A 20,154-nucleotide genomic window follows, 5' to 3' on the forward strand; every position below is an offset into this window, starting at 1 on the left:
AATATCACAGTTTAACCTTCATTGCTAGTTGAAATCAACTCTAGCAGACAATCCAAACCTTCTAACATAATAAAAATTAACCTTTATTTTTCTTTTTGACCAAAGTAGATATTCATTATTACTTCTCTGTGTATTAGAGAAGTTTCTACACTATAAATAATTTAGACCTACATTGTCTCTGTTTTTTTCATACATCTTAGTATCTTTTAATAAATTTTAGTATCTCACATTCTTTTGTACATGTTTTTAAATTGCTTAATAGAATTTATCAAAAGTCACTATGCTGCTGTCAGCAGAGGAGATGTTGCCTTCTCCTATACAGAGGCCCTCCTGCCGTCCAAGTCCTGAGCTAACACTCAGTTTTGCTCTGTACTTTGCAGGAGAGCTCATGTTCTTGTCTACTGAGTCCCTTGACCCCTTCAAGAGATCTCAGCTATCAAAGGTGTATTTTTCCTTTTTCCTCAGTATAAAACTTGGTTTTCCAAAATACATATTTAAATAAACTTAGCTTGATTGTGTCTGTCATACTCTAGTAACTGCACAGAATTCCCCTACGTCTGGTAATAGTTGAACCCCGCATCAGGAAGAGCCCTGACTTGTCATTCCCTCTGTGCTGGTTTTCCAGAGAAGAAACTTAGCTGTGCAAGCCAGAAGGGAGCTGCTGCATGGTTTAGCCATATTCCCATATGAATGGTGGGAGCTTTTCAAATTAAAGTACACCTCAGAATCTCAGCTTTCCTGACGGAGAATGTGGGTGTAGTCCAATTATTTAATTTCACTCTGTGTGTCTGTGCTATGTGTAACTGTTCTGCTCTCGTAATAAAACCAAACCAAACCAAAAAACCAAACCACCAAAAAACCACAACTAACTGAGTTTATCTTTAATTCCATATCAAATAAAAACTCTAGTATTAATCTTAATACCAATACCTGTGGAGTCTCACTATGAGACTACCCCCTTCATATGTTCTACAATTATCTGTGGAAATGTTTTAGCCAATCCTTAATCTCTTTTATTTACGCTTTACTGACTATATAGGGTACGAAAACTTTAATACAAATATTGTTTAGTAAAGTCCACTATGTCACAAGATCTCTGTTTCATCTCTGAAATAATTTGTTACAAGGACTCTGTTGTTGTCATCTTGCATCACTGTCCTAGTTAAATGCCACCATTATAATTGCTCTTCCCACATAAGTACACTATTTGTGTTTAACTCAACTGCGTTGATACCTGAGGTGATTCATCTCTAATCTTTGAAGCTTTGATTGTTCTCAGTGCCCATCAAACTTCCTGAAGTTTAGTCACTGAGTACATCTGAAATCTAAAGTCAGTTAATTTATGTATTAAACATCACATTTTACAGGTTCAAATACATTTTGCATGCCTCTGATTAAACAGATCCTTGTATCATACAGCATTAGCATATTTTCCCTTGCACAGCATTTCCATATTTTCCCTTGCACAGCATTTCCATTTCACCATCTAATATTAAAAAGGTAATAAATACCCGGAAGATATAAACACTTTAAGAGTGAATTGCAGCTAACTGGGAGAAGACCTCATCTAGGAAAAAACTCACCTGGAACAAGGAAATATAAATTACTTTTTTCTCTAAATTGTCAGTGTTCTGTGTAACATATGAGGAAAGGAAATGTAATTTTTCACCATGAGAACAGTTAGACATTGGAATAACATCCCAAGAGAAGTAGTAGATTCCCCTACACTAGTCAGCTTTAAGACTCAGTTTGACAGGATGTTGAGCCATCTCATTTAATCTATACCATCACCTGGAAAGGTTGGAGCTGATGATCCTTAGGATTCCTTCCTGCTTGGCATTCTATGATTCTATGAATCTTTTTCTAAAATGTCTAATTCCAGCAAATACTGGCAACCTGCTGAGTCAGATTTTTCTTGGTACAATATTGAACAGTAGGTTAATCTCAGGACTTTTTTTCTGTTAGCAAGCAAGTAGGGACAGTAGGAAAATGATTTATGATTTTCAGGGGATAACTTGGTGAATGCAACTTTGTGTTCCTTACATAAGGCTCTCCCAGTGAAAAATGTGCTGCCAAACCTGTATCAGCCATTTCTGAGGATGGGTGTGGGACTAAGAGAGGAGAAACTTCTGGCTTCAGCCCTCTGCAGGCAAATGGGAAAGGAGTGACAGCCCACTCTGAACAGCAAAAGAGACAGCAAGCAGCAGCAGCCATGCAAATTGATGTGTGGAAAAGCTTTACAACCAACAAGGCCTATGCACTGCTTACCAAAAGTTTGAAGTACGGGAAACTGGATTTATTCCAACATTACTGTGTAAATGAGTGGGAACATACTGCTCTGCACTCCACAGGGAACCAATGCAGCCATTGGATCACATCATGTGATTCAGCAATTGTACTGAAGGATGATAAAAGGAAGGATTTCCCCAGGCTGTAAGCTGAGACTCCACCTGAAACGCTTTCATGTGACCAAACAACCTCAGATGCTGAAGCAGAAAATAGTGCCAGACATACTTGATAAGATCTTTGATCTCATCAAGGCTATATGCAATGCCCAACAGAACAGGGAAGGCTTTGCCTCTGCTGCAGTTTGCTTTGCCCTCAGAAGAGTCACGTGCAGAAAGCCATATGCACAAGTGTGACAGTAAGTAATGCAGCTTATTCTACAATGCTTCATACACAGTGATTCAGAAGAAATAGAAGTTGTGGCCACACCATGCATTGATGGAATGTCACGCTACTAATGCTGAAAAAAAGCTTTCAGAATGCTTATCTAGCTTTACAGAATTCATTAATATATTGTTATCAAAGAAATTATTAGATCCTTTGTTAAAACAAGGCTGCAGAATGTACCTCTGAGTCATGTCAAGGCAGTGACTTCCTGAGAAATTCCAAGCAGTACTGAAATTCTTTTGTCTGATTTTCAGGAGGCAAACACTTTTTCAGGGGCAGGGTTAAGGCAGTGCAATGAAATGCACAGGGACTGAGCAAAAAGAATTCACAGCCTGCTTAAAGTAATACAATTCTTTCACTTGGCTTTTCCCAGCATCTAGAGGAAGCAACATGTAACAACTTAATAAAATGAAGAAAAGCAGCCAAAGCATGAACTGCAAAAGACAGAGCAAGATAAACAAACAAAATATCTACCCTTCCTACCCCCAAAAAGAAAGATAATTTTACTGCATTAAAGTGAACGGTTGAGACAGCTTTATCATCTCCCTAAACAGAGCTCTGGTTGAAAATGGTTGCTACAATAATTAGCAAAGCACAGTGCTCTATGTTCGCAGATTCACAGATTGCCTGGGTTGGGAGGGACTTTCAAAGGTCATCCTTTCAACCTCGCATGCAGTGAGCAGGAACACCTCCAGCTAGATCAGGTAGCCCAATTCCACATCAAGTCTGATCTTGAATGTCTCCAGGGATGTGGCCTCCACCGCATCCCTGGGTAGTCTGTTCCAGTATTTTAAAGAATTATCATTTTAAAGAACTTCTTCTATATATCTGACCTAAATCTACCCTGCTTCAGCTTCAAACAATTGCCCCTATATCATAGCACCTGTTGTTAAAAACCTTTCTGAACAGTCCTTCCCCAGCCTTCCTATAGATCCTCCTCCATTGAAATGTAGTTATAAGGTCTCTTCATAGCCTTCTTTTCTCCAGGCTGAACAGTCCCAGTTCTTTCAGCCTGTCTTCATAGGAGTGATGCTCCAGCCCTCTGATTATCTTTGTGGCCTTCCTCTGGACCTGCTTGTGTTGAACAGAGATTTCTCCTGTTAGGAAATGACATGACTTTTCCTACATGGTGCATTATACATTATGCAGTAGCTTTTTAATTTAACGTAGTCTAATTCTACAGAATCAGTAAAGTTCTCTCAACATCTTTCTGAGAACAGCAAGCCTCTTATCTCTCATTTTATTATATTGTATAGCATATAGTTGACACTTATGGACTAGATGTCACCCAAAAGCTTCAATATCTTTCTGTCGTTTACACGCTATGTTAATTAACATATCACTTCCACTGTTTTCGACAGAGCTATGAAGATTTTTTCCTGAGTGGAACCGGCACAGGCAGTTGCTTTTCTTCCCCATCAACAATAAAGTCTAATAGTTCCCTCTAGTGGTAAAATGTCTTTTTACACAGAATTACACAGAATCACACAGAATTTCAGGGGCTGGAAGGGACCTCGAAAGATCATCCAGTCCAACCCCCCTGCCAGAGCAGGATCACCTACACCAGATTACACAGGAACATATCCAGGCGAGTTTTGAATATCTCCAGAGAGGGAGACTCCATAACCTCCCTGGGCAGTCTGTTCCAGTGCTCCGTCACCCTTACAGTGAAATAATTTTTCCTCGTATTTACGTGAAACTTCCTATGCTTCAACTTCCACCCATTGCCCCTTGTCCTGTCATTGGACACCACCAAGAAGAGCCTGTCGTCATCCATTTGGGACTCACACTTTACATATTTGTAAACATTGATGAGATCACCCCTCAGTCTCCTCCAAGCTAAAGAGCCCCAGCTTCCTCATTCTCTTCTCATACAGAAGATGTTCCACTCCCCTAATCATCCTTGTGGCTCTGCGCTGGACTCTTTCAAGTAGCTCCCTGTCTTTCTTGAACTGAGGAACCCAGAACTGGACACAATATTCCAGATGCGGCCTCACCAGGGCAGAGCAGAGAGTGAGGAGAACCTCTCTCGACCTACTGGTCACACCCCTTCTAATCCACCGAAGAATGGCATTGGCCTTCTTGGCCACAAGAGCACATTGCTGGCTCATGGTCAACCTTCCATCCACCAGGACCCCCAGGTCCTTTTCACCTTCACTGCTCTTCAGCAGGTCTGTCCCCAACTGTGATGGTTTTAAGGCTATGCCTTTAATTTCTTTTCACCAACATATGCTGGTGCATGGAGTTGCTCCTTCCCAGGTGCAAGACTCTACACTTGCCCTTGTTGAACTTCATCAAATTTCTCCCTCTACATGGTAAAGTCACCTTTCATATGTTTCACATTGAAGATCACCATTTATAGAATCATAGAATCTTTTTGGCTTGAAAAGACCTTTAAGATCATCAATCCAACCATCATCTAACTCGATCAATTCGGTGCTAAACCATGTTGCTTAGCACCATATCTATACATTGACCTATGGATGTGATCTATCTGGAGTTCTGCAAGGCCTTGACACGATCCATCACAACATCCTGCTGACCAAGTTGGAGAGATATGGATTTGATGGGCGGGCTGTTCTGTCCGTCAAGGAATTGGTGGGATGGTCACATCCAGAGGGTGGTGGCTTGAAGTCCAGATGGAGAGCAGTGAAAAGTGGTGTCCTTCAGGGGTCCATAGTGGGACTTGTGCTGTTTAATATTTTTACCAATGACATAGACAGTGGGATCAAGCGTAGCATCAGCAGGTTTGCAGATGACACCAAGCTGAGTGGTGTTGTCAATGCACCAGAGGGATGGGATGTCATCCAGAGGGACCTGGACAAGCTGGAGAGGTGGGCCCAGGTGAACTGCATGAGGTTCAACAAGAGCAAGTGCAGGGTTCTGCACCTGGGCTGGGACAAACCTGTCTACTAATACAGACTGGGGGATGAGGTGATAGAAAGCAGCCCTGAGGAAAAGGACTTGGGGGTGCTGAGGGATGAGAAGCTGAACATGAGCAGACAGTGTGAGCTTGCAGTCCCGAAGGCAAATCACATCCTGGGCTGCATCAAAAGAAGCATTGTCAGCAGATCCAGAGAGGTGATTCTGCCACTTTACACTGCTCTGGTGAGACCTCACCTGGAGTACTGTGTCCAGGTCTGGAGCCCTCAGTATAAGGGGGATATGGACCTGATGGAGAGGGTCCAGAAGAGGGCCATGAAAGTGATCAGGGGGTTGGAGCATCTCTGCTACAAGGACAAGCTGAGGGATTTGGGGTTGTTCAGCCTGGAGAAGAGGAGGCTCTGGGGAGACCTAATAGCAGCCTTCCAGTATGTGAAGGGGGCCTACAAGAAGGGTGGAGAGAAACTGTTTACAAAGGCCTGCAGTGATAGGACAAGGGGTAATGGCTTCAAACTATAACAGAGGAGATTTACATTGGATGTTAGGAACAAGTTCTTTACTATGAGGATGGTGGAACACTGGCACAGGTTGTCCAGGGAGGTGGTTGGGGCCCCTTCCCTGGAGGTATTCAAAGTGAGGCCCAACAGGGCTCTGGGCAGCCTGGTCTAGTTGAGGATGTCCCTGCTTGCTGCAGAGGGGATTGGACTAGATGACCTTTGGAGGTCCCTTCTAACCCAGACCATTCTATGATTCTATAATCTTTTAGACACCTTCAGGGAGAGTATTGAGAGAGGTGATTCTGTCATTCCGCTCTGCACTGGTGAGACCTCTCCTGGAGTACTGTGTCCAGCTCTGGGACCTTCAACACAAGAAGGACGTGGACCTGTTGGAGTGGGTCCAAAGGAGGACCACAAAGATGATCAGAAGGCTGAAGCATCTCTTCTATAAAGACAGCCTGGGAGTGCTGGATTTGTTCAGCCTGGAGAAGAAAAGGCTACATGGAGACCTTATAGCAGCATTTCAGTGCTTGAAGGGGACCTACAGGAAGGCTGGAGAGGACTGTTTAGAAGGGCTTGCAACAACAGGGTCAATGGTTTTAAACTAGGGCAGCGTAGATTTAGGTTATACATAAGGAGGAAGCTCCACAATGAGGGTAGTGAAATACTGGAACATTTTGCCCAGAAATGTGGTGGAGGCCCCATCCCTGGGGACACTGAAGGTCAAACTTGATAGGGCCCTGAGCAACCTGATCTAGTTGGAGATGTCCTTGCTCACTGCAGGGGAGGTTAGGCAAGACGACCCTCAAGGATCTCTTTCAGCCCAGTGGTTCTATGATTCTGTGATGATTCAACCACGTCCCTGGGGATCCTATTCCAGTGTTTGATAACCCTTTCAGTGAAGATGTGATAATAGTTAAGATTCACCAGAACATGATAAATACTCCTAAATGCTGTTTTATTTCTAAAAAGGCAAGATGAAAAGGAGGTGCTGAGTATTTTCTTACAACTTCAAACAATTGGACGATTCAATTTATTTATTCATAATTGTAGATCTGTTTTAAAAGAGGAAGAGTTTAGCAAATTTCCTCACCTGTCCTGACCTGTCTTATAAGGCAAAGTCTGCTAGAGATAGAAGGACTTCTCATTTTTTCTGGAAAATAATTTTTAAAACTGTTTTTGTGAGCTAAAAGCAGTCTTACACAAACTTTCTTCTTAGTAAAATCTATGCTAAGACCATTGACTTCCTGCTGTTTGCTGAAAAATATATTTCAAAAAGATTAAGTCAGACTTGTAACTGACTAAACCTGACAATAGCTGGTAGTTACGGATTTACAACATGTTATATAAACCCATGTTTTCAGGCTTCTTAAATAAGCCTGCCTGGGCTCTTTTGGCCTGAAACTGCGTTTCTGTCTCAAGGTCAGTGTTCTGGAAAGCTTAAACATAAGGTATGAATGTCATCGCTTGAGGCTCCAAATACACTTGACAAGAGAAAAGCATTCTGCAGCTGATTCAGTTCTTGTGTGCCTTATTCAGAGTCTGTCTCTTTCCAGTCACTACAAAGGAATGCTAGAGCAACTACCTGTCATGGTTTCAGCCCACTCAGGTGTCAACAAAGCACTCAGCAGCTGCTCATTCACTAAGACCCCCTCTGATAGATGTGGAGGAGAAAACACAATGAAAGGCTGAAAAGTTGTGACAAAGGACAGGGAAGGGTCACTCACCAGTTACGAACACTGGCAAAAGATGGACTCAACTTGGGGAAACAAAATCAATTTAATTTCAAGAACACAGCTACCACCATTTCACCAATTGAATCAGAGCAGGACAGTTATAAATACAATCCCTTCCCCCAACTCCTCCCTTCTTCTTGGGCTCAGCTCTGCTACCTCCTCTCCCTTAGCAGTGTAGGAGGGCAGGGAAAGGGGGTTGCAGACAGTACCAGACCATTGTTTCTGCTGCTTCTTCCTCCTCGGAGGGATAACTCCTCACAGTTGTCCTCTGTGACAACATAGCATCCCTCCCACAGGAAGCAGCCCTCTGCAAGTTTCTCCAATTAGCATGGTTCTCCTCCATGGGCTGCAACCCTCCCAGGCATGGATCACTCCAGCAGAGGTTTCCCCCTCAGAGTCATGACCTCCTTCAGGATCAATCCCCTGCTCCAACATGAGGCCCTCTATGGTCTGCAGATGGGATTCTGTCCCACCATGTATCTCTAAGGGCTGCAGAGTCTCATCCTGCCACCTTACCATGGACCAAAGGAGAATAACTCCTTTGGCACGCCTTTCTGCCTCCTTCCTCACTGACCTGGGTGTCTGCAGGGTTGTCTTTCCCTCCTATCGCACTGTTTTCCAGAACAAAAGGATTCTCAAAAATAAAGGAATCTGCCCAACATGTTTTCCCTCTTAAATATCTTATCACAGGGGTGCTGATTGGCTTGGCCAGGGGCAGGGCCAGTTTGGAGCACAGGGAACATCTCAAAGTTTCTTACAGGAGTCATGACAATAGCCCCCTTCCCCACCACCAAAAAACTCCCCAGGCACAAACCCAACACAGTACCCTTAATTAAAAAAAAAATCCATGAAATGCCTGTTTTGTGTGAAATAAATCCACTTCAGTAGACCAATGGCCATCTCAACCAACTTGGATAAAAGTCTCATGGGTCTCATGATCACAATTTTATCCTCAGGTTTTGTCATGCCTGTTGCAGCTAACTTAAGGATTGCAATGCCCTGCTCCAGTGCAGTACAAATATGCTATCTACCTTCTGTGCATCTCTACTAAAATTATTCGTCACTCAAATTATGAATTCATACTTCTGCTACAACTTATTTTGTTGCTAATGCATTTGTATTGGGTTAACTGATGCAGCTGGAAAAACAAGCAAACATTTTGGCAGAGGAGAGTTTGGGTATCTCAAGTTTTTTTCCAGTTATATCTGTTGGTTCTTCCTTTATAGTTATGGAGGGAAAGAAACACTTTTAGGGATGTTTCATCTGAACTGCTTTATGTAGCTACATTAGGATGAAAGGAATTGTGTCCTAAAAAGTCCTATCTCTCTAAATTGACTGTAAAGGGAGTGAAAGATCACTAGCTCAAATGTGAATAACTGTATTCTGATGTCTAAATTTAGGTAAGATGTGTCCAAGCCACCACAGCCACAACAGCATTATTACTAAACGCTCAAAATTATTTTTTTCCCCTTTATTGTCTTATTGGTGGCCACATATTTTTCTTTGCACTTTTCTAGCTTTCCCTATTGATTTCCATGGCTGGAGACTTCTCATTTATATATTACATTCAATGTCACGTTTTCCATATGTTACACTGTGGAGTAGTGAGATGCTGGTTCTAACAGCTATTTCCATTTGCCAGTGAACCAGAGCAGGCTTTTAGCTAAAGATTTCCTCTTTCTTGATGGAGCACTCTTTGCTTTTTAAGCATCTTTTTAGTTTCTGTCCTAAAACTCCCATTTTTCCTTTGCTTTTTCAATCTGGCTTGTTTCCAGCCAGCTTCACTCACAATTTTTATCAGCCACGGGAAATTAGCCCTTTTGCAGCATCAGCTTGCTGCATGCTGCTGTGCAGGGGATTCACCTTGCCTGTCTTGGACACCTGTTTAGAATTTAGTAACTCACATTCTGTTGGTGCCTTGAGCTTTGAATTGACTAGAGGGGGGTCTGGATGGAAAGAAAACTACCTTTTGGATAACTAGCACGAGAGGAGATGAAATATTGTAAGGAAACTAGTTCTAAACTCATGGTAGATGATTAAAATTACATGCTGTAAATCCCATCTATTATCTTCAGTTATTCCTCACCAACTCCAGGCCAGGAATTAGTACAGCTCTGTCCATCATAGTGAGACTATAATTGAGTTACCCTGTATTGAGAGCAGTAATACTTTCTGTATTAAATGATCACAAGGAATAATTTTAGAATCTCTAATAAGTAGTGTGACCTCCATGCTACATTTATGAAATTGAATTCTCCCATGGCAAGACAATTGCTCTCCCGCAATCTACTTTTCACTGCAGACAAGTCATAAGAAATAATTCTAGTATGGTTTCATGGTCTATAAAGACTCTCCCTCCTTCCCACTCTACTGTATTCCCTTCTTGGCCTGTGTGTAGTAGCACACTGACAATTAGTTTCTGAATTATAATAGGGATATTCATATTATCATATGAATATAATATTGTGATTATTATTCAGAAGCTAATTATATATTTTTTATTATATAATATTATAGGGATACTATATTCATATTATTATATAATAGGGACCAGTTAGCGGTGTCTTTATAGTGCTACCACTACATCATTCACTACTTCCACATCTTCCCCTAAACAAATTATATCTAAACATCTTTGGCATTCCAGTCCTTTTAACTATCTCACCAGTAGCCAATAATATTTGCATCACTGTGAATTTCCAGTCTCTTCTTTGTAACCTAGACTTTTAAAATTAGTACCTAATGACCAGAAAAATGCTGAGCAGCCCCTTCAAAATGAGGATGAAGTTGGAAATGTAGGTAATAAACTTAGACAAGAATAGCAAGTGAACGTGAATGGGAGACAGACACTGGCTAAAAATGAAATAAATCGGGGAAGGGAGAACAGTAGTGCATAAGCCTGTGCTTGTTTTATCCTATAGAGCCCATGGTGGAGTGTGGGGGTCTCTAAGTCTGACAAATCCTCCAAAGTCAGCAAATAATCTCACCTTGTGCCAGCCATGGGATAGTCCATGTTACCGTCAGTGTCCGTTCACTCATGTGACAGAGATCTGTGCAAAAGATCCAAAGTACTGATCCAGATGCTGCCTCTACGAGTATCAGTAGATTCTCACAAGGTTACTTTTTTTTTTTTTTTTTAACTCATCCTTCAAACTGTTATGAGATTGGTTTGATGCCCAGTTTCCTGTCTTTCTCTTCCCCATGACACCTTCAGTACTTCCTCACAGGATTCAGTAGCTGCTTAAATTTTTTGAGGCAGTAAATATGGTAGCTGGAGATGTAACACTTAGATCTTGGTGCAGCTCAGAACTGCAGCTACGTCACATTGTGACCTAATGGCTCAGGCGTAATCAACCATCACGGCACCTGATATTTTGCAGTCCTGCCCTAGGAAAGAAAAGGCTTGAAAGACAAAAGTGGAAGACAGTTTTCTTATTATGTTCTTCTGCAGGCTCTTCAGTGTTATGAAATGATTCCTACACTTCTAACACACTTGACATCTGTTTTTACAGGCAGGATTTGAGTTTGGTCAGTTACCCATAATAACAGAAGAATTCTATGGCTGCTCTTTGAATCATACCAGGATTAAATATTGTCATGGTAGCATGCGGAGAAGAAAGTCAGCCCAGTGCAGTTGTTGTCATTTCCTATTCTGTTTCTGAGAGATATGTGCATGAAAGATTTGATCTAGATAGGAAAAGAATATTTTTCATCAGATTGTTTGCATAACTGTACACAACCTCTCAATGAATTGCTGGAAAATCTCATTTCTATAGCCATACCCATTTTAATGAACTTTGCTTTTGTAATTATTTAATTATCCATCCTTCTGCTCAAGAAAACCAGCATAACAATGATTTAACACAGCACTGCAGCAATTAGCACTTGTGAAACAACAAAGAAACACCTCATTACTCAAAGAAGGATCAAAGTATAAAATCAAAAGTAACTCATTACAGCCATCGCAACACAGTTCTTACAGTAGCAATCACAATGTTTTGGTGGTTTTGACTTCTTTCCTTTCATACCTAAAAAGAAGCTACAGAGCATGCCTATGCCATTTTCAGAAAGATAGTAATTAAGAATTTCAAAGCCTTTTTGGTTTTCTGTTGAAAAGTAGGGAGCTAATAAATCAGTTGCTGGTTTACTGCAGCTTTTGTCTGGTCTGACTCCATTTACTTCAATAAGTCTGAAGTTGAAAAAGGAATCATACATTGGCAGTTATACCTGTAGGTAGTTCACTTGTCACTTTTAAAACTTATCTAGCTCATTTTGCCTTCATATTGCCCAGGCAGCTGCAGATGACTTTCCTTCCATTGGAATGGCATTACAATGTTAGTTTTTTTCCTTCAGTCCTTCCTTTTTTTTGTGTGTGTTTTTTTTGTTTGTTTGTTTGTTTTCTTGGTGTTACATTATATTACTAATGATTGCACAGGGGATTCTGACTACTTTTTAGGTTATTGGCACCAGAGAGGTTCTTAACCATGCTTATTAAACCTTCAAGAGCACTAATTTTCTCATACAAAGGGAGTGTTGAACTTCCGTTAGAGTATTTCCCAAGTGCTTTAATTTTCTGATACCATTTACTATAATTATGTTTGCTTTTAGTACATGAGTGTGGAAAATAATGTACACTGGGAAACAAACAACTCAAAACCTGTCATAAAAGCATGGAAGAGCAGCTGATAAGAAAAGCAGCAATGAAACATTGTTTTTAGAAGCAGTGGAAGACAAGAAGAGCTGACATATTATGATGCTAACAGCTCTAATTAATGATGTGTAGAAGGTCAAGTATAAATGAGAAAGAAAAGATCTGTTAATAGAAAACATGTGCTAGTATACTAAAATTAGAAGTTTAGAAATGTGCACTGCAAAAGCAGAAAAATTGTGATTAAAGGTTTGATTGTAAATGCATTTGCTGAGGTTTTTTTTTCTCTCCTGAATGGAAAATGAGGCATAATTGTTAGAGATAACAAAAAGCAAATTTTGTCTATTGAGTCCAAACTACTAGTGTGAAATATGTGTCTATTTTATTTCATCCTCAGTCATATATGACAACTGAGTTCAGAGCAGAGTTGAAGACATGTTTGTTTAACAGTGAGTTTGAATCAAGAAAATGGGGGCATCTTTTCAGTGGGGCTTTAGTGGTCATGAAAGCGAATGGCCTGTTTCACAGCTGTTAATGAATGATGTTCCTTAGTAGATACACTAGTGCAGTTTCTCAGTGCTGGAATTCCAAGGAATTTAGCTCTAAAACACCTCCCTTCACAGCCTGCACTTGGATGTTGTGTTATCTCATCAGCCCCTTCTTCATCATGGCACAGAAACTTTTAATAGTGGAATGGACAGCTAGGCAGAAGGCCACTTGCAGTGAATCTTGCTGCATCTGTGGGGATTTTGCTTGCCTAATCATAGCCACAGCAAGCATGTAAACAAATAAGCTAGATTTCCTCTGTGAAAGAGAGGTACCTTAAGAAGGTGATTCACTCTCTCCTCAAATGAGTGTTTTGGTGAAATTAATTGCTTGAAAGTAGAATTGCCCTGCAGTGATGTCCTGCACTAGAGATGTTCCATCTGGCTGTGCTGGAATTTGTCTTGTCTAATATTTAGCCATTTGAGCATTAGCTACTGTAAGCTAATCACCTAGGCTTCTTGGACCGAGAAGCACATTCAGTGTGTATGCTAAAATTGATGCCTGTTAGAAGTAGCATGAATCACCCTCTGGATGTGATTTTTTTCTTTTTCCATGTGCTACAGAAAGAACCAATGCAATTAGCTTCAGCCAGACTTCAGGCCCTCCCAGCTAAAATATGTGTAGATGCAACTTGCTTATTTTTAGCCATGCAAAATTTGGGTGCCAGGTTTAAAGCCTGTCTGCCATGTATTTTAGGTAACTTCTGGATGGTTACTGTTGAAAATACCACGTCAAATAGTAGTTCTTTATGTGTTTGTCCAGGATAGATGTGGTGATATTCAGAAAAGTAAAGGCAAAAGAGTTGCTTTCAAATTTCAAATTACCTTTTCTGTTGAGGTACTTCACTGATGGTCCTGCCAGCATTTCCCATTAGTCTCCTATATTCAGGAATATACATCTCCATCAACAATGGAATAGAACTTGGCCATCTAGAGGGTGACATTTTTCTATGTGATATAATTAAACGTGGATGGTTAAATTCGTTCTCTTAGGCACTGTTAGTTTTGAAGACATTTTATATCCCTTCCATTAAAAATATTTTGGTTTACTGCTTTGTAAATGGCTTATCTGTAATGACTGTAGTTGTTTGATTTTCTTTAATGAAAACTAAAGAAAAAAATTTAGAAATCCTTAAAAACCACAGAGAACTTAGCAGCTCTGCTCAAAAAGTGAAAAGCAGACACAATCTCTGATACCATATCCCTGCCTTGAGCAGTATAATGACAGTCATTTATTGTCCCAGATCATGTAAAATATGGCAGGGACAGTACAAAAGACAAAGCCACAATTGTTACCACAAAAATACTAAGTTCTGTAGTCAGTAATTTCTGGAGAAGGAGAAAATGTGAAGGTTGAAGTTTTACATAGTATCAAGATTGTAATGTAACTGTGCCCAGTTCTGGGCCCCTCAATTCAAGAGAGATGTTGAGGTACTGGAATGCATCCAGAGAAGGGCAATGAAGCTGGTGAGGGGCCTGGAACACAAGCCCTATGAGGAGAGGCTGAGGGAGCTGGGGGTGTTTAGCCTGGAGAAGAGGAGGCTCAGCAATGATACCTCATTGCTGTCTACAACTACCTGAAGGGAGGTTGTAGCCAGGTGGGGATTGGTCTCTTCTCCCTGGCAACCAGAAGCAGAATGAGGGGACACAGTCTCAAGCTGTGCCAGGGGAGGTATAGGCTGGGTATTAGGAGGAAGTTCTTCACAGCGAGGGTGATTGCCCATTGGAATGGGCTGACCAGGGAGGTGGTGGAGTCACCGTCCCTGGAGATGTTCAAGAGAAGACTGGATGAGGCACTTGGTGCCATGGTCTAGTTGATTGGATAGGGCTGGGTGATAGGTTGGACTGGATGATGTTGGATGTCTCTTCCAACCTGGTTGATTCTATGATTCCATGATTCTTTAAACTCGAACAGTTTAATGAAACAGTTCCCAAACTTTCCCACTAGTTCCAACATGCTCCTGAATTCTCTCCCAGCTGCAACCACAGTCTTTTATTCCTGCTTTTGGTTGTGAATCCTGCTTTGGCAATATAATTTCTGTCTCACTCACAACCCATACTGAGTTCTGATCCCTTGTTTATACATCACTGCTCTCATGGTAGTTTTCACCCAGCATATTTTTTTTTTTTTACACATATGGTTTCCTGCTTTCCTTCTTTATAATGATCACCAGGCTTCTTAAGAAAGCAGAATAAATGCCCTAGAAATGATGGCACTCACATAACGTCATTGCCACTTGACACTGTAGGAAAAAAATCACATCTTTTGGTCTGCCAAGTCTAAGCTGCCTCATGACATTCTGTAACAAATTTCATTAGCACAGTTGAGAAAAAATTGTCTGCACCAAAGTGATTGCTGTTTTCACTTTCTTTGTTATCATTCCTGTATTTGTAGTTTGTTGACAGGACGAATCACTGCTAAGAGAGAAGTGTGAAGTGTCTGTCAGTAGATGGCCCAGCTTCAAAACATGCCAATTAGCAACATCCCCATCTGTTGCCTAGACTCATGATTGCTTCCTGCCTGTTCCTGGAGCCAAGATTTGAACTGGAAGCCATAGGTTTCATGAACAGCACCAGTAGGCAGTTTCTCCAGTGCTACACATTGTCTGAAGAACATCTCATAGACACTGGAAAATGAAAGTATTGTCAGTGCCTTTCTTATAGGAGCTTGCCCTCTTCTCTTAAAACCTAATGTTGTTCAAGATATTACTACAAATTAGTTGGGGTCTGTTTAAGACAGAAGGTTAGAACTGGTGCCAAAAAGAAAGCTGTTGCCCTTTCACCCTCATACTAGAACAGAAACTGGCCTGCCTAATGGAAGGAATCAGTATGAAGAATATCCTCTTCATTAGGTTAAAATCTTACTGTAAAATCTGAGGCTGATGAAAAATGTGAAGAGACTAATGAAAGCCTGCTACAGAACTGATCCTGTGTCTAGCAGGATACCAAATCTATAGGACTTTAGGCCATTAGCTACCGGGAAAACTCAATGAAGTGAGGATCATGGAAGCATAGAATCATTTTGGCTAGAAGAAACCTTTAATATTGAGTCCAACTGCTAACCCACACTCTTAGATCTCCCCTCAGTATCCTTTACTCCAGGCTAAATGAACCCAGTTCTCTCCACTGCTCCTCACAAGACTTGTCCTCTAGACCCTTCACCAGCTTTGTGCCCTTTTCTGGACACACTCTAGCACCTCAATGTCCTTCTTTTAGTGAGGGCTCCAAAACTGAATGCAGTGTTCAAGGCATGACTTCACCAGTGCTGAGTACAAGCAAACAATCATTCCCCTAGCACTGCTGGCCACACTATTATATATACTATACAAGCCAGGATGCTAGCACACTGGCACACTGTTGGCTCATATTTAGCCAGCTATTAACCAATACCCCCCGGTCCCTTTCTGCTGGGCAGCTTTACAGCCAATTTTGTCCAAGCATGTATCATAGGGTTGTGATCAAAGTGCAGGACCCAGCACTTAGCTTTGCTGAATCTCTTACCACTGGCCTCAGCCCATCGATCCAGACTGCCCAGATCCCTCTGTAAAGTCTTCCTACTTTCAAACAGACCAACATTCCCTTCTAACTTGGTGTCATCTGCAAACTTATTGAGGGTGCCCTTGATCCCCTCATCCAGATAATTGATAAAGATATTGAAGTGAACAGGCCTCCATATTGATCCTTATGGAACAGCACTTGTGACCAGCAACCACCTGGATAAACATGAAAATAGAGTCTGCTAGCTCAGGTCTGCATGCTAATCACAAAATGTATATCACTTTTGTTGCCACAAGCTTCCTTGTGGCCCTCACTTACCGTCTTTGGAAAGCCTGGATTATACATGTGGCAATAGGGTTCTCAACCTGTATTCTGTGATTTTACTTGCCAGAATGCTCTCATTTTAAGGGCTGTGTCAAAGGCTTTCCACAGCAGCTCCAGTGTTCCCAGTCCTTTCCAGCACAACTCAAGATGGAGTTGAATTACGTTGAAATTCTTGCCTGCTGCCAAAATTCATATTCCTGAGGGCTACATACAAATCTTAACTTGAAGTCTGGGAGTGGAGATGGGACTCTGCTGTGAGAGCTGCTGACTCTTTTTGCACTTCTGATTCAGGAAAGGATAAATCTGCATCTGTGCCAAGATATGGTTTGTCATCTCTTGTATTTTTAAAGTCTAAAAACACTCCATGTGACACAAATAAACATGATCTTCAGTGAAAGGGGAAGAAAATGGAGCCTAAGAATTTGTAACTTGCTCTGGTACAGGTTCCATTTGTAGCAGTAAAAGCCCTTATAACCTCTATTTCCATCCTACCCTTGTTATCTGTTTCATACCAGATAACTATCATGACAAATACCTATTTTATGAGAAGCTAAAATGAAGGAGAGCATATTCCTATTGATTTGCATCTGGTGAGGCTATCTGATGTTTAAGAAGAGCTTACACTTGTGTTTTTCCTCCAAACAGTTGATCTGTTTTTTCTGAAGCACTTGACAAAATGGTGTATTTTTTGAGACTTTCCCCTTTGCCAGATGCTGTGATTGCAGCAGTCTCTTTTTCTTAGGAAATCAGACTAAAATAGCTCTACAGCTGATTTTGCTTTTTTTCAAGCAGATTATGCAGATATATTAAAAGCAACAATAACACCAGCAACAACAAAATATTCTGTAGCAGTTCCTTTTATCAGAGAGTTGAGTTTAGCCCCAGAATAGGTGCCAAGATTGCTTAGTGTACCTAAGAGCAGAACGTGGCACAGTTCATGTAGTTTTCTGAGGCATAAGTCAGAGGGTCAAATCTTGCTCCTGCTGTAAATCAGGAAAAAATATTGAGGTCTGAGAAATAAACTAACCCATAACTTCTCGGTCTATCTGTATATTTCTTCTGTCAGGGCTGTTTACATTTTCTTCTTTGTTTAATAGTAGAAGAAATTGGAGTGGGTGGAAGGGGAAAACCAGCATGATTTGCTATTCTTTTTCTTCTAGCAGAAAATTAATTGGGAGGGATTGGAGAAGCTCTTCTCTCTCTCCGAGGAGTCTCATCAGTGATTTGTCCTATGGGATGGCTACATCTGGTTCAGCTTAGTTGTATCTATTTTCAGTATTGACCCTTCCTCCTGTTTCACATGTCTGCTGGAGCACTGCCTTTTTTCCCTTGCTTGCATCTTGCGATTTTTCTTTCTCTTACTACTCTTATTTCATTTTAGGCTTGTTTGCTTTACAGAAACGCTTGTAAATCATTCCAAGATCCATCCAGGAAGTATGCTAGCTACAGTCATGTTGGTTTGATTTCTTTGGTGTTTTAATGCCACTTGCAGCAGCTATTCTGTACAATCACACCCTGACACTGATCAAAAGCAAATGAGAGCCAGTAGATGGCACCATTTATTATATTATAGAAGATTCATAACCAAAACCTGGAGGGTTTTCCCCCTTAAACCTGGCTGTCAGTAAAACATAAATCAACCCTCCATTTGTGGAGATGTTACTTACAAGCTTAGTAGAGTCCTCACTCTATATCCTTTCCCAGGGCTTTCTGGGAAGGATTCAGTGGCAATGCCTTAAATGGAAAAACATTTTAGAAACAATAATGGAACTAGAGGTCAATAGGATACAGCCCAGGGGAGCTTTCTTCTGTTTTGCTGTTAAAACACACCCCGTTGCTGCTTTACTTTCTTCATTCTATTAAATAACAGATTTGCTTTGAGGCATATCTCCAAACCTAATAACTTTGGAAAAGATTCAGGCAGTGGTCAATTGCAAACATGGTTTAGCTCTTCTGTAATAATGAAGAGTACTATTTTCTTACAACATACAGCAGCTGTTATCTGGGCTCTCTGAGTGCTTCAGAACATTAATGAAGTACACCTTGCAACACCTCTGTCAGATAGCGAGTATTAATTCACCACGAGTCTTGCTGACCTCAGTGTGTGCTTATGTAGTTCTACTTGTCTGAAAAAGAGCTACTTATGTGGGTAAGGACTACAAAACCAGGAGTAAACTGTTTAATATATTTTATGCCATTTCAAGCATTTATTTTCCCCTAAGAAAATTAAAAAAGGGAAAAGACAGTAGTTTTGTCTTTCAGAAGTTTGCCTCTACAGCATTTTTGGTAGGGGATCAGACCACTTGCTTTTAGGTTAGCTACAGGTTTCCAATTGGTGGTGCATGCACTGTGTATCCTTCAAAGACAGGTTTAGTGACTTTAGCATCATTTACTACTAAAGGTTAAAAGCAGTTGCTTTTCCTAATCTCCTGCTGCACAGCCAATGTAATTTTAATACTGTGCTGTAGAAAAGGAAAGAAATGCAATGCTGAAACATTTAACAGGATATATTTTTCCATCTTTCTTTTAAGTTATGAAAACTGCAAAAAGCTAGTAAGTGTTTCCAGTCAATGATAGTTTCCTGGCATCAAAAGGTTTAGAAAATGAAACAAAATTTCCAATGGAAGAAAAAAAAATCACGAAGAGGAAAAGACAAAGAAAAAGAGAACAACTTGGATTTTCTATATCTGTCTGTGTTATGTGTATCCGCTTCGCTGGGCTGTCAATTTAATTGGACTGCAACCTACTGTAGTTGGGTTCACACTGGTTCGATTAAAAAAATCCTGTTGTTACTTTTTTCCCATATTGCCCACAAATAGGAGTATTGTAGAAGTAATAATGTTAACCCCAGTATGCTGGCAGAATGCCAGCTCAGGTAATTATATTCTGCCTATGGAAATTTGAGTTGCTATTTCAGCTGAATACATGACTCTTTATTTTCCATTCCCGATCATCTCGTTATATAGCACTGCTGTGTTTATCTAAAGAGCCACCTCAGATGTGGCTGCATTTTAGTGACTGCTGAACTAAGTAGGAAAACCAATCAGGATCTCTCCTCCTAGTAAAATTCTAGACTATTTACAACATCAAAGTGCAATGATGGAGGTGAGAGTTGCTTGAATTAAGGATTACTGGAGGAAAGCATGCATGGAAAGTATGGATGGACTGTATAGTTAATGGTTTCTGGAAACTTTGCATAGTGATGTGGTTATGAAAAAGAACATTGGAAGGATTTTGTAGCCTCACTTGGGAAGATCTTCTCAAGCAAGGCACGTCAGGCTGAGTGAGTCTTTAAGGAATAGTATAGCTTTGGAAAATAATCCTTCAACAGCCTATCTGATAGGCTTGCA

The sequence above is a fragment of the Indicator indicator genome, chromosome 1, assembly GCF_027791375.1.
Source record: "Indicator indicator isolate 239-I01 chromosome 1, UM_Iind_1.1, whole genome shotgun sequence".
NCBI classification, from domain to species: Eukaryota; Metazoa; Chordata; class Aves; order Piciformes; family Indicatoridae; genus Indicator; species Indicator indicator.